Source organism: Nelumbo lutea, chromosome 3 (genome assembly GCF_056320005.1).
Source record: "Nelumbo lutea isolate HS-2025 chromosome 3, American lotus-T2T, whole genome shotgun sequence".
NCBI lineage: Eukaryota > Viridiplantae > Streptophyta > Magnoliopsida > Proteales > Nelumbonaceae > Nelumbo > Nelumbo lutea.
Genome location: NC_142686.1, coordinates 40106352 through 40124205, shown reverse-complemented (window position 1 = coordinate 40124205; position 17854 = coordinate 40106352).

Genomic DNA, 17854 nt, shown 5'->3' with positions numbered 1-17854 from the left:
ACAACGGTATTCGGGCATGCACCATTAAAAGCATTAATAATTATCAAAATACTGATATTTACATTTTAACATACCATTAATAATTAATTATCAAGACCAATATCAGTTTTATTCTTTACATAATATTTTGCTACAATTTAATTACTGTTAATTATTTATAATTAAATGCAATTTCCTTTTAATTAATAAATAATTACTCTTAATTGTTGTATGATGCACTGTTATTTAATTAATAAATATTTCATACTGTATGATGCAATGTTACATAATATTGTTTTTTAATAAATATTGTTAATTATTTAAAATAATATAATTATTAAAATAATGTTAAATAATAAATACATTTCTGTTAATAAATGTTGTTAAATGTAATTTATTACAATTCATAATTAATAGCTGTTATTATATTACTATGAATTAATAAATACTTTATTTTTAATGTATTTACATTAATTTATTTAAATACTGTAATTATCATTTATTTATATTATTATTATTAATGCTTTCTAATTAATTAATTTCGTCTATTAATTACTAATAATAATTACTCACTGAATTAATTACTGATAACAATTTCTTATAATAATTATTGCCAATACTTAATTACTGCTACTTAATTAATTAATGCTAATTACAAACTATTGATCAACAGCGATAATTAATTACTAAAAATATTTATTTACTGATAATAATTACTTATAATTAATTACTGATACTAATTACTAACTATTAATAATTAATTACTGATAATATTGGTACTTATTAATTCCGACCAATAACTATTTCGAATTTATTCGTTAAATATTTGTATTAATTCATAATATTTAAAACCGATCTACATTAGTTTTATTAATTGTTAATAAATTAATTACGCTAATTAGAATTTATTAATTACACTAACAATTAATTAACGTATTAAACTAACTTAACTAATAATTAATTATTAATTAATAACTAAATAACTATTATTTACATTACTTAATAAATAATCATCACTCATTAATAATAATAACCAAATTTTCAATTTATAAACATTTAAAATAAGTAATGATTTTTGAATATTTACTTTTTATACTTATTTTCAGTAATAATAATATTAATTATTATATTAAATAATTAAATATTATAATATTATAATACTGAATATTTGTTACAATAATTCTGAATTTATAATATTACTGAAAGTATTATTATTTTCAATAATAAAATATTATTAATTAATTTAATAGTTACTTAATTTAAAATATTATGTTAGTAAAAATTTTCAGTATTTAGAAAAATAATTACCTACAATAAGTCTGACTTTTCAAATTTTGACATTTTTTATAAATTAATGTAATTACTGTAAAAGTTAATTATTATGTTAGTAATTATTGTATATTTTCAGGGAAAAAGTTAAAAACTGAAAAATGATAACTAATTATTTTGAAACCTGAAATTACAAAATAATTATTGAAAATTACTTACTTATTTTATATATTGTCATGAGTAATTATTATTTTCATGTTTTAACGTTTTTAGAAATTAATGTAATTAATTAATTACCAATTAATAAAACAGAATAGGTTGATTTTAAATATTGTTTTGAAATCTGAAATGATTGAAAATAAAAAATATTAATATCAAACAACACAAATTTTAAATAATTATTGTGAGAATTGGTTATAATAGTTTTGATAATTGGTGAAATTAGTAGTTTTAAGTTCTCAAAATTCTGATGATAATTGGTTTTAAATATTGTTTTGAAATCTGAAATAATTGAAAATAATAATAATAATAACAAAATATAAGAAATCAAAATAATTACTGAATATATTTATTATAATTTATTATAACTAATATCAAAATCTAAAAATTCGATATAATTATTAAAAGTTTGAATTACTGAAAATATTATTACTTTTCAATAATAGTTCTGAAAATATGTCTAAACTTTCAGTAATAAGTCTTATAAGTCTGTAATATTATAAATTTTGTTGAAATTTTATCCTTCAACAAATGATACAAGGGTTTACTTTTCCATTAAATCCCTTTGTCATCATATTCCATATTGGGATTTCCGCCACACTAAAAATATAAAAAGCAAAAATATAATTGAAAAATGAAAAGGACCATTTTCCTCTAACTAGCCATTCAATGACGATTTGGTCACAAAAATTGTTATTTATGCTAAAATGAAATAATTGTTGTATGATGCATTGTTAATTTTTTAATTAAATAAAATTTTCTACTAATTAAATAATGATTATTGTTATTTTCTGTATGATGCATTGTTACATAATACTATTTTTTAATAATATTATAATTATTTATAATAATGTTAATTAATAAATACATTACTGTTAATACTGTTTGGAGGGAGATTTGACCCGACCCCTTGGCCATGCGACACGTGGAATCAACCGAGAGTGACCTGGCAGAAGCGTCAGCTCGGCACAACAGCGGGCCCACAACCGAGAGTGCCCGAGCTCCCCCAAAAAAGGAACCCGCAACCCGAGCTCCCCAAGGAGGAACCCGAGCTCTCCCTTCGAGGTTCTGAGCCTTACAAGGAGCACAAAAGGCAAAAAACTCGAACTGCCCACCCAGGGGTAGTTCGAGCGATACTTCTATCTGAACTCAAGACCACCTCGCACACCACTTTGGCTCCAAGTCGCCTGACTGAACAAACGTACCTGACGCCCAGGAAGCCCATACACGGAGGTGGCGCACCTGACTGATTAGGGGTCCGACACATGACAACCACCCTCCAACGGCCACCTGCCACCACCATCTCAGACGTGGCAGAGATGGCCCTGACATGGAACAGTGGAGGTTATGACACCCGAACTGGCAACTGGCAGTGGAGGTTATGAAACCTAAACTGGCGATTGGCAACTGACAGTGGAGGTTATGACACCCGATCTGGCAGAGGAAGCAGAGGAAATGACACCCGATCTGGCGGAGGTAATGATACCCGAACTGGCAGAGGTGTGGAAGTAAGTGTACAGGGTGATTATAAAAGGCCCCCATCTCTCAAAGAAGGAGGTATGTGATATTTTGTGCTTTCTGGTCTTGAAATCCATTGTTTCCCCTTGCCTTCTCAAGAGCACTAACTTGAGCTTCGGAGTGTTCCAACCGGGTTCCTCCTTGGAAGTCTCCAAGTTCTTCCTTGTTTCAGGCACCTCCAATTCCATCAGAGGTGAGGTAACCGACAGCTAGGATCGACCGGATTGCACATCATCATTTAGCGCCGTCTATGGGAAGACTTCAAAAAGCCTCCCCTAACCTCAAACTCTCTCTCTCAAAGAAACCTTAACTTCCATGGCTTCCTCCAGCAGCAACAAGCACAATGCCGACTTGAATGTGGTAGGGAAACACCCTCAGCCCGCCACTGTATGTATTGGACAGTTCACTGTCCCCCTCTCGACGGATGGAATCCCTAGCCTCAATGCACCGAGTGCGGTGGCACCTTTGAATGTTCCCCTTCCCCTCCCTATCGAGACAACTTTCGTCGAACCAACTGTTGTCTCTCTGGCAACTAGCCAAAACCAGTTGATGACTTGATGCAGTGCATGCGGGCAATGCAAGCCCAAATGCAACAGTTCCAGCAACATCAGCTCCATCAACAGCAAGTATTGCACCACATTTCTCAGTATCACTATCAATAGCAGTTCCCCCAACTGCCTCTGAACCAACCACAGCTCCCACCTCGGCACCCTGCTCCGAAGCCGGTCAAGCCCTCCCCTCAGGGTGGGCGCCTTCACTGAGGAGAAGCCTCCCAACTTCAGAACCCCTCCAAGAGCCAGGCCTCATCCCCAGGCAGGAGGGAAAGACTAATCACCCCCGCCTCGCAGCTCATCGGCGGATCAGGAACCTCCTTTCCAGTCAAGTCATCACCTCGGACTGGCCGCATAGAACCAATTTGGCATCCTGGCTACGAACTACCAACCGTCTGGGCCGATCGAGCTCGGCAACACTGAGGCAAGTAGAGCCAATACCAGGCCTCAGCAACGAAGATGCTGGTGAAGTCGCCGAACTACTACCCACGTCCTGCCCGAGCTCCGAGGTAAAGAAACAAGCTCGAACGAGGTAAAAGTTACCCCTATTCTTTCAGTTCCTTCCTCCCTGTCATCAGAACTCCTTGTAGTCCCCATGCCCAAGGATTTCAAACTCCCTCCTCTAGACAAGTATGATGGGTCTTTTGACACCAATGACCATGTCAATGCTTTCCAGTACCAAATGCACTTGGCAAGGGCCAGTGAGTCTTGTATGTGTATAGCATTCACTACAACCTTCAGGGGAGTAGCCCGCACCTGGTACAGGAACCTAGCCCCCGGGTCGATAAGAAGCTGGACCCAGTTTGTGCAGGTCTTCACCACGCACTTTGTTATTAGCAAGCGGTGCCCCCGCACTGAGGAGAGCCTCCTCGGAATAGTCCAGAGGGAAGGAGAGTCCATCCGAGGCTATATGAACTCCATTAGAGTAGTGACACACAAGGAGTTCAAGTGACACATGGTAGTTAACCAGCCCGCAACCATGGCTGAGTTCCTCAAGCTCGCGGACAAATTCATAAGAACAGAGGAGGAGATCAACCAAAGGACTGAAGGCGGGATCGAAAAAGGGAAGAGGGAAGCCGAGCCCTCCAACTCAGATGACAGGAGAAAGAGAGACACAGCTCGAGAGCCGAAGCCAAGCCAGTCGTTCCGAGCTCCCTTAGCAGGTCGGGCGAACTACACGCCCTTAAATGCAAAGCAGGCCAAGATCTTAATGACGATCAAAGACGCCCCGTATGTGAAGTGGCCACCTCGCCTGAAGGAAAACCCGAACAAGAGGAATAAAAACTTGTACTGCAGCTTCCTAGGGACCACGGTCATAGCACCAAGCATTGTAATAATCTCCAAGATGAGATAGAGGAGCTTATTTGTCGCGAGTACCTACGAAATTTTGTACAACATAATAATAATAATAATAATAATAATAATAATAATAATAATAATAATAATAATAATAATAATAATAATAATAATAATAATAATAATAATAATAATAATAATAATAGTAATAAGACAGATCGACAGGGAGAGTACATCAGAGATGCTCTTGAGTCCAGCAGCCAACCAGTCGAACTGCAGAAGCAACCCTTGGAGGAAAGACCAGTTTGAGGAACAATCCACGTGATCGTTGGAGGATCAATCGTAGCAGGATGCACCTCGGCAGCAACTCAGGCATCAACCTAGGAGGCCGCTAGAGAAGAACAAAATCCCCCAAAGTGGCCTAGGACGGAAGACCCCATATTCTTCACCGAAGATGATGTGCGCGGGGTCCACTACCTCCACGACGATGCACTTGTCATAAAGATGAAGATCAACGACTTCGAAGTCTAGTGGGTACTCATTGACTCAGGCAGTTCGGTAGACATCCTTTTTAAAGTGGCCTTCGACAAGCTCCAGTTCTGAGAGAGTGACTTGAATCCCGCGAACACCCCGCTGGTCAGCTTCAGCGGAGAAGATGTCAAACCCCTGGGAAAGGTCATAGTACCTGTGGAAGTCGGCACGTGGCTTAGCACGGTAAGACTCAGTCACGATTTCTTGGTGGTCACGACCCCCTCCCCTTACAATGCCATAGTAGGTCGGCCGATCACCCACGCTTTAAAAGCCATGGTGTCCACTTACTATTTGGCCATGAAGTTTCCAACGAACTTCGACATCGGGGTAATGCGGGGCGACTAGCTCGAGTCCCGTAAGTGCTACATTGCCGCCCTCAAGGGAAAGACCAAGGTAACCAGTGACCTCGAACTGGAGCGACCTATGGAACAGAACGAGGAGCGAGCTGCACCAACAGAGGAAATTGTTCCCATCTCTGTCTCGGCAAAAGACCCCGCCAGATTACTTCAGGTCGGAGCATCCCTAGCAGAGCTCCTGCGATCTGAACCAATATACTTCTTACTCAGTAACTTAGATGTTTTCGCTTGGTCTGCGGCAGAAATGCCCGGCATAGACCCTATGCTCATAACTCAAGCTCAATACTAACCCTGTAGTCAGACCCATTAGACAGAAGAAACACAACTTAGCCCCAAAACGCTGGAGGGCGGTCGATGAGGAGGCCGAGAAGCTCCTCGCAGCAGACTTCATAAGGGAAGTTCATTTCCCGAGCTGGGTAGCCAACCCAGTTCTGGTAAAAAAGAAAAACGGCAAGTGGTGCATGTGCGTTGACTACACCGACTTGAACCGAGCTTGCCCAAAAGATTGCTTCCCCCTCCCTAGGATCGACCGCCTAGTGGACGCGACCTCAGGACACGAGTTGCTAAGCTTCCTGGATGCTTACTCAAGCTACAACCAAATCAGGATGGACCCGTCCGACAAGGAAAAAACCACCTTCATAACTGAATTCGGCCTGTACTGCTACAAGGTTATGCCCTTTGGACTGAAAAATGCTGGGGCGACCTTCCAAAGGCTTTGTGAATAAACTGTTTCAGCCCTTAATTGGCACAAAGATAGAATGTTATGTAGACAACATGGTCGTCAAGACACAATTTTCGCATGAATTAATACAAGACTTGCATTCTGTCTTTCAAATTTTGCGTCAATTTTGCATGAAACTAAACCCAAACAAGTGTGTCTTCGGTGTCACCTCGTGTAAGTTCCTAGGGTACATCGTCAACTGGCACGGTATCGATGCCAACCCGGACAAAATAAAGGTCATTCTAGATATGAGATCACCTCGAAAGGTAAAAGAGATTCAGAGGTTAAATGGCAGAATAGTCGCTCTGAGTCGTTTTATGTCTAAGTCAGCAGACCGTTGCCTACCCTTCTTCATGGCAATAAAAGGCAAAGGGTTCGAGTGGAACCCGAACTGCTAGCTCGCATTTGATGAGCTCAAGAAATACCTCGCCAGTATCCTGGTGTTGACCCGGCTCAAAGAGGGCAATGTTTTAAAACTGTACCTCTCGACAAGCGACGAAGTGGTCAGTTCGGTACTGATAAGAAAAGAAGATCGGGTCCAACGACCCATCTACTATGTTAGTAAAATATTGCAGGGAGTAGAAACAAGATATCCGGAGATAGAAAAGCTAGCCTATGCACTGGTCATTGCAACCCGCAAACTCCGTTTGTATTTCCAAGCCTATACCATCATCGTCCTCACCGACAAACCCTTGAGGCAAGTATTACTCAGGCCCGAGGTCTTTGAACGATTGACGAAGTGGGCCATCGAACTCAGTGAGTACGGTCTCCAGTACAAGCCCCAAACTGCTATCAAAGCCCAAGCCTTGGCGGATTTCGTTGCAGAATGCACATTCAGCTCCAAGGTCCTTAGCCCGGTTGAGCACGAGGCCCCCAGTTTGGGTGAGCTCGATGCTCCTAGGCTGGTTGACTCCGAGCCCCGTGAGGTCACACCCAGTTTGGTATCTCTGCTGGTTAGGCCGAGCGCAAATTGGGATGAAGAGCCCTGGATCCTTCACGTACAAGGCTCCTCAAATCAATAGGGCAGCGGAGCCGGTGTAGTTCTTTGCGGTGCGAGTGGCACAAAACTAGAGTACGCGCTACGCTTCGAGTTTGCGGCATCCAACAATGAGGCAGAACACGAGGCGTTGATAGCAGGGCTAACTTGGGCGTAAGAGGTAAAGGCAAAACACATAGTTATCTGCAGTGATTCCCAGCTCGTGGTCAACCAAGTTACAAGGGAATACGAAGCCCACGAGCTAACTATGATCGCCTACTTGGCAAAGGTAAAAGAGGCTCTGCTTAGCTTACAGTCACACTTCATCAAGCAAATCCCGAGGTCAAAGAACGCTAAGGCCGACGCCTTGTCCTGGCTAGCCAACACCAGTGACAACACCATGAGAACTGTGTACATAGAGGACTTACCTTGGCCTAGCATTCTCTAGGGCAGAAGAGGTCGCTCCTGTTGCCCAGGCAGAACCGAGCCAGATGGATCCACTCATGAGCTTCCTGCTACATGGAATCCTCCCTGCAGAATGCAACACTGCCAGGAGGGTAAAGCACCAGGCAGCCAAGTACATCATGATAGATGGACGGCTGTACTGAAGATCCTACACGCTCCCCTACCTGCGCTGCTTGCGACCTCCCGAAGCTGAGCTCGTAATCTGCGACATTCATGAAGACCTATGTGGTAAACACATGGGGGGCAGGGTCGTCGCCCAGAAAGCACTACGACAGGGGTACTATTGTCCAACAATGAAAGCAAATGCCGTCGGGCTAGTCAGGAAGTGCGAGAAGTGCCAAAAGTACGCCAATATTTGCCACAAGCCCACCGCCGACCTCAAGTACCTCACCAGCCCGTGGCCCTTCGCACAATGGGGTACCGACCTACTCGGGCCTTTCCCGCCAGCAACAAGAGGAAGGAAGTTCCTAGTAGTGGTAGTAGACTACTTCACCAAGTGGGTTGAAGTTGAAACTCTGGTAACCATCACATCTCGAAACGTCCAGAACTTCTTTTGGAAGAACATAGTGTGCTGCTTCGGGCTACCTCGGGTGCTGATATTCGACAATGACAAGTAGATCGAGGACATCAAATTCCAAGAGTGGTGCGAAGACATGGGGATCCGGAAAAACTTCACGTCGATTGCGCATCCACAAGCAAACGGTCACGCAGAAGTCACAAACAGAGCTATCCTCCACGGACTGAAAGCCATGCTAGACTGAGCTAAGGGGTTATGGGCAGACAAGCTACCCAGCGTCCTATGGGCATACCGAACTACAGAAAAGACCATCACCGGAGAGACTCCCTTCAACCTCACCTATGGCACGGAGGCATCCATCCCAACCGAAATCAAAATTCCCTCACTTCGGTTGGAAGCATACAGTGACAATACTAATAACGATGAGCTACGTACCAACCTCGACCTACTTGACGAGGTAAGGGACCTCGCATACATCAGGACCGCGGCGTACTAGCAAAAGGTAGCTCGATACTACAACGCCAGAGTTAAAAAAATGAAACTTCCGCGTCGGCGATCTGATTCTTCGCAAGGTCATGGTACCTGAGCCCGGCGTTGGCAAACTCGGGCCGAACTAGGAAGGACCCTACCGAGTAAAGAGAGTACTCGGGGGAGCATACGAGCTCGAGACCCTGGAGGGTAAACAGATACCCCAGGCATGGAACATCGTCAACTTAAGACAATTTTACCTATAAATGATCAAACTAAGCAGGCCATGAGCCACTACCAGAGCCTAAGGGCCAGAATGCCGAGCTAACAAAGAGGACATCGGCACCATAAGGGCCAGAGTACCGAGCTAAAGAGGACCTCGACACCTCATCAACAAAAGCGGTTTGCACAAGTATGGACCCCGAGGTGCATAGCCCATGGCCCAATTCAGCCTATGTTAACTAACCCGGGCGGAGAACAGATCAGGCACATAGCCTTACTATGTTAACTCATCTTGGGGCCTGAGTCTAGCAGTTCAGCAACATGGTCAGCTCGGAGAAAAAAGAAAATAACTACAACACTTTGCCAAAAAAGGGGAAGTATTCATTGCAAAACAAACTTGTTTACACATCCAAAAAATAGAAAACAAAAGAACAAACAAGCTCACAAGCCCGGAGGTACATCTTCCTCGCCTTTAGAAGGGAATTCGATAAATCCCGAAGGTCCCGCTTTGTCTTCGGAATCTGGGTCATCATCAGCTACGTCAGCCATCTCCTAAGTGATGCTCAAAGTGGTTATGGCACTAATGTTGAGCTCGGGGTACGTGCTCCTTATCATCCATCGGCTCAACTTGAAACCCCTTCTGTACAAGCCCACCATCATATCGTCAAAGCGCGGTGAAGCAATGTAATCCTCGATGGCTCTCACCTTTGCCTCCTCGACAGTTTGAGAAAATATCTGAGTCTTCTCCCTGATATCATCCTAAAGGTACTCGACCTGATGCTCCAGGTCCAACTTCAGGTCTGCCATATGTTTCACCACCATTCCTAAGGCCTCTTTGTCCCTCCAAGACCTCGATAGCTCGACCCACGTAGCACGGGAAGCCGCTTTGACAGCTTGTGCTTGCTTCAAGCCCCTCTCCGCCTGGTGATGTGTGCACAATTTACATATAAATTATGGTGTTTATGCATGGTTTTCATGCTGATTTGTATGAATTCTTACCCCAATTTTGCTTGATTTCAAGAAATTGTCAAAGGGGACAAGTCTAAGGAAAAAGATCATAAAATCATGTTAAAGGAGGCCAAATAGAAGATGATACAACTCATATGGGAGCAAGGCTCAGCCGAGAGGTCAAAGGAGGGCCATTCGGCCCATGCAACCCATGCTGCACTCTTTGGGAAAGCCCAAAGAGAGAGCACAACCGAAGCTCTCCAATGGAGCCTATTGGCCCAGCAATGAGGAGGTCCATTTGCAGATCAAGAGCAGCTCAAGAGCAGCCCAAAGTACAGCCCAAGGATCCTAAAGGCGGGAAACTTTTTAGAAGAGAGAAAGGAGGCGTTAAGTGAATAACAAGGCTAATTGGGTAATTCCAGACAATTTCAGCACCGAATAGTAATTTGGGCATAACTCTCTCATCCGGACTCCGATTGAGATGATTCAAGATGAGTTGGAAAGATAAAGCAAATTTCTAGAACTTTCATGATTTGAGTTTTGATAGAAACGGAATGAATCGGGGGTCAAAATCGAGCTCGAATTATCTAGAACCGCACTGTAGAACTTTCTAGATGGGAGAACTTTCTAGAGGAGGAAAGGGGCTGAGGAGAAGGCTATAAAAGGATAAGAGAGCCAAGGGAAAAGGGGTCCAACATCTGATTTCAAACTCTCCTTGAGCTTTTGTTCTAAGAGAGAAAAAGAGAGAGATAGGCGCAAGAGAGGAGAAGAGAGGAGGAACAAACAACTTCAAGAGAAGAAGAAGCTGAATTCGAAGGGGGAGAAAGCAATTGGAGATCAAGGGTTTCATCATCACTTGATTTCTACACCATTTGGTAATCGAATTCAGTTAAGACATGTAATTTCTCCATCAAAATTTCCTTTCTTGCTGTAATCAAAGTTTGTCTTATATAAATTCAATTCTGTAATTTGTTTTTTAAGTTCATTCCAGTAAAGTAGATTCAATCTTGAAGTTTCTTGTTTGGAATTTTAATTGTAGATTGTTGGCCGAACTGCTAGTCTGAAATCTCAGATCTGAAATTTCAGATCATGAATTTACAAGGTCTGAATTGCTATTTTCCAATCTCATATCTATAAATTCATATCATGAAATAGTGAGATCCGAACTACTATTCTTTAAAATCAGATCTGTGATTTCAGATCATGAACTTGTAATACCTGAATTACTTGAGAAAGAATTCTGGTAGTTTTAATTTAGTCTGGCCGAATTGTTCATCTTTCTTGGAATTTCTAGAGTGCTTGAGAAAGACTCTAAGAATTCAGATCTGCCAATCAAGAGCCGAATTGGTGTTCATTTAGCTGAGTTGATGATCATCCAGCTAAAATGAAGCCCTAGAATTGCTAGATTTGAATGCATGCATGGGGATTAGATTTTTGCTGGAGATAGAAGAACCATCACTCATGTATAGATTGAACATGTGCTCGAGAGAGGTTGTTCATTGCTTTGGGATTTCACCAAACCAAGGCTGAATCCTATTCTACTTGAATTGCTTAGAAAACTAGCTGCTGAATTTATTTTTCTATGCATCTTTAGCCTGTCTCCTCACTTGCATACAAGGTGTTTGGTCCAATGTGTTAGAAATAACTTTGTAGTTTTAATTTCAGTTTTTCATTAGTTTTACATTTCAGTTGATCAGATAACAGTAGACTGATTTATTACTAGTAGTTGCTACATAAGTCCTCGTGGGAACGATACTCTACTCACTACTCTATTACTTGAGCGGCTAGTGCACTTGCTAGTGTTACAATGAGCCACACATCACCTGGATTGGCAAAGCGTGGATAGAGGAGTTCACCTGCCAGAACAAGGACAAATCAGCTCGGTAAAAAAAAAAAAAAAAACACTACTCCGACTTACTACCATAGCGTGAGAGGCAGCCCGAACGCCTATGAGATTTGTAGGAAGATCGGCTCACTGTGCGACCTCCTCAGGGCAAATGGCCTTCTTGCTTTTTCGGAGAGCGTAGCTCAGCGTCAGCACACTCTCAACCTCATCGTGACTTCCCGAGCCTGAAGGCACAGCCCAGGTATAAGCAGTGTCGGCATAGGGGGGCCCTACCGCTTCCTGAACTAGAGGGGCCACCTTGGGCTCCCTAGGAGGCTCCATGCTCAGTGCCTCGGGCTCCACAACCAAGGAAGGATCGATGCGGACCCGCTTAGCAGCTTGCTTCCTCCTTTTCATACCATTGAATAGACTCGCACCTCGAGTCTTCTCTGCCTCCATAACACCTGCTAAAAGGAGCTCGGCGTCAAAAGAAGAGAACAAAAAAACAAGCAAAAGTATCTTTATTAGAGCAAGAAACCTACCCAAACTCAGACTGGCCTGAATAAGCTTGTCGTCCGTTAGGTAGACTTCGCATTTTAGCCCAAGCTAGGCCCAGTCCTAGAGGTACTTCACTGTATCTTCGTCTAAAGCAACACCGGATTCGGGAGCGGCCAACCCCCACTCAGTAGGAAACGGCCACCCCATAGCACTTCGAACCACGAAGTAGTCCCGCTTCCATGTCGGGACCTTATTTGGAAGATCGTGTAAGAGCTTGAAGCTCGGGCGAGGTGACAAGTAATACGCTCTCCTACGCCCGGGCAGGGGACCTGCTTGTTTCTTAAGCATGAGAATAGCAGAAAAAACTTCTAGGTCAAAGGGAAGGCACTGTTCACAGCACAGGGAGATGGTTCCGACAAAGTTATGGATGGAATTCGGGTGAAGCTGACCTATAGTGACGCCGAAGTGGTTCATGACCTCGACGATAAGGGGATGGAAGGGAAGGCGCAGTCCGACAACAAGATGCTCCCGGAATATCACGATCTCGTTTGGATCGTGCTCCCAAGAAAAGTCGCCCGAGGGTAAAATATAAGTATATTCCCCGGGCAGTTTGTACTGAGCGATAAGGGACCAAAGCCTCTTAGGCGTTATAGTGGAAGGCCTGAACTTATCGGGCACCCGACCTCGGCAGAAGGTGGATGCCAAGCTACCCGAAGTGACTTGACCTACAGGCTCGAACTCGAGCTCTACCTCGGGCCCCGCCTCGGACTCACTAAAGCTGTCAGGGGCAGCAGCTCGGTTCATCTGCCCCCCCAGAGGACTATCAGAACTACTCGAGCTAGACATCAAAACAAAGAGAAGGCTGAGGACTCACCGGGAAAAGCTACCGAACTACGAAAAAGTGACGCGAGCTAATAGCCTTGGACGCGAGCTCAAGAAACGAATGTTGAAGGATGGAGAAGGAAAGTGACCAGAGGCCCCCACTATTTATAGCCACTGTACTCGCGCATCAACGGCCAAGATCGAAACCATCCAACGGCTCCCCTCGAAACCGGCTGTGCACCCCCCGAGGAAAAGCCAGTTTGGCGCGCATTTTTGACGTTCAAAAATTTGAAATCGTTTACGCAAGTGAGCTACACGCAGCCTGAGATTGACCCCTGGTCGAACCAAGTTGACCCTGGTTGAGCCAAGAACACAAGCAGGTCAGACCGAAGAAGTTCGAAACCAAGGCCAAAGTGTCCCGAGGCAAATCCACCCGTCATCCCGTGAACTCCCCACGTCGGGTCAGGACCTCGAGCATGGGGATGGGGGGCCATTGATGGAGGGAGATTTGACCCGACCCCTTGGCCATGCGACACGTGGAAGCAACTGAGAGTGACCTGGCAGAAGCGCCAGCTTGGCATGGCAATGGGCCCATAGCCCTCGCCCCGAGCTAAAGAGTCCCGAGCTCCCCCAAAAATGGAACCCACAAGCCGAGCTCCCCAAGGAGGAACCCGAGCTCTCCCTTCGAGGTCGTAAGCCTTACAAGGAGCACAAAAGGCAAAAAAGGAACCAACCACCTCGCACACCACTTCGGCTCCAAGTTGCCTGACTGAACAACCATACCTAACACCCAGGAAGCCCGTACACGGAGGCGGCGCACCTGACTAATTAGGGGTCCGACACATGACAACCGCCCTCCAATGGCCACCTGCCACCGCCATCTCAGACGTGGCAGAGACGGACCTAACACGGAATAGTGGAGGTTATGACACCCGAACTGGCAACTAGCAGTGGAGGTTTTGACACCCGAACTGACGACTGGCAACTGACAGTGGAGGTTATGACACCCAATCTGGTAGAGGTATGGAAGTAAGTGTACATGGTGATTATAAAAGGCCCCCATCTCTCAAAGAAGGAGGTATGTGATATTTTGTGCTTTCTGGTCTTGAAATCCATTGTTTTCCCTTGCCTTCTCAAGAGCACTAACTTGAGCTTCGGAGTGTTCCAACTGGGTTCCTCCCCGGAAGTCTCCAAGTTCTTCCTTGTTTCAGGCACCTCCAATTCCATCAAAGGCGAGGTAACCGACAGCTAGGATCGACCGGATTGCGCATCATCACTGTTAATTAATAACTACATTATTTTTCATGTATTTATAGTAATGTATTAAAATATTGTAATTATAAAATAAATTATTGTACTTATCAAAATACCGTTAATTACACTTTAAATTACTATAATTATAATTACTACTACTTACCATTTAAAAATAATTTACTTATAATTAAACAAATATAATTGAAATTGTACACAAAATAAAAAATTATTTTCAAATTATAAAAACTATAGAATTTGAAAAACAAAATCAGGAAATAAAATTGTAGAATAAACCACCAAATTATATATATTAAAGTAACCAAATCAGGCCAAAATCTCCCCCCCCCCCCACCCCCACTCAGACATGTGGCCTATTTACATTCAGCCACCAGTCTTTGCAAGAAGAAAGACCACTCACTTGCAGACTAATAAAGCCCGAAGCCAACTACTCTAAGCCAATTACCATGTAGACACATGGCCACCTCTGATTTTATTTTCTCTTAACTTTCACATAAGTGTGATAGTATAACTCTTCATACGTGAGAAATGGGAAGTTCCCGCTCTCAATCTCTTCCTAAAAATATCAAAACAATTTACAATCTTTCTACACATTCACTGTAATTGAAATTTTCTGCACATTCAACTGTCTCTGCCCAACTCTCAACGAATGTGCTTTGTGAGGCGGAGCCTTCCAGGACTTCGGCGGCTCCAATGACAAACTACCACTCTTTCCTAGCAAGAAAACTCTAATACGTGACTTCAGGTTGCTGCTGCAATAGCAAACGGTGTCTATATTTCTGAACGATGGCGACTACAACACCAGTGTAGGTTAGGGTTTGAGAAGTTTATAGATGTAGAAAGAAACCAGGCGAAGAAGATTCGACAGTGCAGCTTAGACTCTATCAATCATTTACCCAAGAAAGATTCGTCTGGTTTCCCAATTCCCACCAATAGGAGCAGCAACGTTAACAACGTAAGAAGGGAAGGAACAGACGAATATGTCGATGTTGCGGCGTAGAAAAGCCTCCGAAATCGAGCAAACTTCCAATTTGGATGATCGTAAAGAGATCGAAAGCAAATTCGACGGTAATGAAAAGAAGGAGAAGGAGAAAGAGAAGGTGAAAAAGAAAAAGAAGAAATGGTCTTGCATTCATAGCTGCTGTTGGTTTATTGGCTGTATCTGCTCGATTCGGTGGTTTCTACAATTTCTCTGTAATGCCATGCCGACATCGATTCCTCAATATGTCACCGAAGCCATTACCAGGCCACTTCCCGATCCACCTGGCGTGAAATTGCAGAAAGAGGGGTTGAGGGCGAAGCACCCGGTGGTCTTCGTTCCTGGGATCATTACCGGTGGCCCCGAGCTTTGGGAAGGGCACCAGTGCGCTGATGGGTTGTTCAGAAAGCGGCTTTGGGGTGGTACATTTGGAGAAAGTATATGAGAGGTACTTTCTTCCTCCTTTTTCCTTAACTACGAATATTGAATATTGACGGCAATTTTAACACATTCTATTAGCCTAATTTTCAGAATTCCGTATGATGAAATTCCCCTAATTTCGACCGGACACATGGGGCAGATTTTTCAATTGTCCCATCGTTTTTTTAAGGAACGCAAAAATCTTTGGATCCTAACCAATTAGATGTTATTTTTATGCAAAATTTGAAAATTTCAGACTGTTTCCTTTTTAAGGTGTTTCATTGTCAGGCTTGATGAATTATAACATAAGACCCAACTATAATCGAATGAAAATGGAAATGGAATAAAAAATATATAGTTTTGATGACATCTGAAGCACAGCTTTGCTTTCAATTATTTAAAGTTTGTCAAATGGAATGATGAACTTGTGTTTTCTTTTCCCTTTTTCTATAGTATATCCTCCATGATTTCGGACTATGATGATTTGGCCCATTTGTCATGCTAATATTCGGCATTCTTTGTTCCTTTGCATTTGATTATATTTGGATTATATTGGCTGATCTAGACAAGCAACGCTTAATAGTACATATGCAAAGTGACTGCTTAGAAAAATTCCTTGCACTGTGTTTGTTTGCATCATCAACAGACCTTTATGTTGGGTTGAGCACATGTTGTTGGACTGGATCCTCCCGGTATAATTTAAGTAATTAAGTTATAAAACTGTGAATTCTTCAATATTGTTAAACTAAAAGAATTATTACAGTAATTATTTTTTCATAAATTAACTAAAAATCTTAATTATAACAAAATATTTACTTAATAATAATGATGATAATAATAATAATAATAATAATAATAATAATAATAATAATAATAATAATAATAATAATAATAATAATAATTTAATAGCAAATTTTAATTACTTAAAAATCTTTGCTGAAATTATACATTTTAATTCAAACTAATTATTAATTAATAAATTTAATTTCTTAAAATTATTATTTATTCAATATTTTCAATTACTCTTTGGTTAACGACCTTATCTTTGAATAATTGGTTTTTTATGTTCTTTGCAAAAATCGAAATAATTTTTCATTTTCAATACTAACCATTTTATTTTCTCTTGTTCAGTTTTCCAAAAGATAAAAATAAATTAATGATATTTACCTATTATTGTCAAACCTGATTAAATTAAATATTGATAATAAATAACAAAAATAATAATAATTCTTTTATATTCATAATAATCAATTCTTAATTATACAAGCAAAGTTAATCATAATTAAACATTAGTTAGTACGGGGAAGTTAATAATTACTATTTCTATTGGCAGCAAATAATATTAAAATTATTTGCTGAAATTATCCGTTTTAAATCAGAATTTTGCATTGAATTGCAATATATATATAATTAACTTCCCCCATTCCCTGTACTTAATACGGGATCATTCACTAGTTAACAAAATAAACAGGAAACTCAAACTAAGGGAATGCTTGACAAACCCTAAATGGGAGGATGCCATTAAGCGATTTGCAAGAAATCGATCGTTTTACAAATAGATCGTTCATCAAATTTTCAAGGACTAGAGAGACCAAGACCACAACCGAATTCAATTCCATCTCGTGCTTGGTCACTATCTGTTGCATAGTGATTTACTATCAACAAAAGCTTGAGAACGTGCTCCCTAATCACAATTCCACCCTCTTCCTTCTCACCTCTAACCATACATATATATTGGGATTCTCCACAGTCCACACTATGAATCTTAGAAATAACAATTGACCAATCATAGCTAGAGAAACCCAGATTAGGAGCATGACAGCAATCCCAAGGGTGAAATTGTTTGAAGTAGGGGCTAACAAATTAACCTTGAAGACAAGAGCTTCATCAACATGCCAACAACTGCGATCCATTGCTGTGAGTGATGTGCAAGAGGATGTCTTGGAGTTTCAAAGGAGGACAAAGAACATCAATAAAGTTTTTTGTAGACAATGAGGAGAAA